This window comes from Sinocyclocheilus grahami, unplaced genomic scaffold (assembly GCF_001515645.1).
Source record: "Sinocyclocheilus grahami isolate Dianchi unplaced genomic scaffold, SAMN03320097.WGS_v1.1 scaffold1522.1, whole genome shotgun sequence".
Lineage (NCBI taxonomy): Eukaryota > Metazoa > Chordata > Actinopteri > Cypriniformes > Cyprinidae > Sinocyclocheilus > Sinocyclocheilus grahami.
This window is the reverse complement of record NW_015506701.1, coordinates 208,768-209,443: the sequence shown is the minus strand read 5'-3', so window position 1 is coordinate 209,443 and position 676 is coordinate 208,768.

Genomic DNA, 676 nt, shown 5'->3' with positions numbered 1-676 from the left:
TTTATTTATACATTGTTTAGGGCTGCATGATTTGACCAAAATGTTGTGATTATATATATATATATATATAGAATCAATATGGCTATGACATAATAATAATAATAATAATAATAATCTTACTAAAATATGAAAATGTATATAAAAACAAAAAAAAAACTATTGAAATATTTCACTGTAAAATAAAAAAAAAATCAAGTGTTAAAAAAAAAAAAGATTTGTGGTTGTGATTTAAATTGCAATTTTTTAAGAAAGAAACATGTTTGCTCTGTTTTTGCTCTGGACAATTTCGCTAAAATTGTTTGATTGTATATTAATATGGCTATGAAATAATAATAATAATAAATAAAAACAAGAAATGTTTTTTTTTGATATTTTTATTTGATTTTCAATTGAATTATATTTAACATTCAAGGAAATCCACTTTTTTTTTTTTTTTTTTAAGTTCAATAAATGCATAACGTCTCCAAAGTCGGTGATTGAATGAGTTAAAAAATCTCAGTCTCAGAAAATATTACTATTCTATTATTCACTGTAGAATTAAAAGATTGAGTGTTTAATTTACCTTACAACTGTAAAATTACAATACTAGTGTTTACGGCTGGCTTCATTTTTATTTATTTATTTATTTTTAAATGTTACACCATCTATCTATCTATCTATCTATCTATCTATCTAT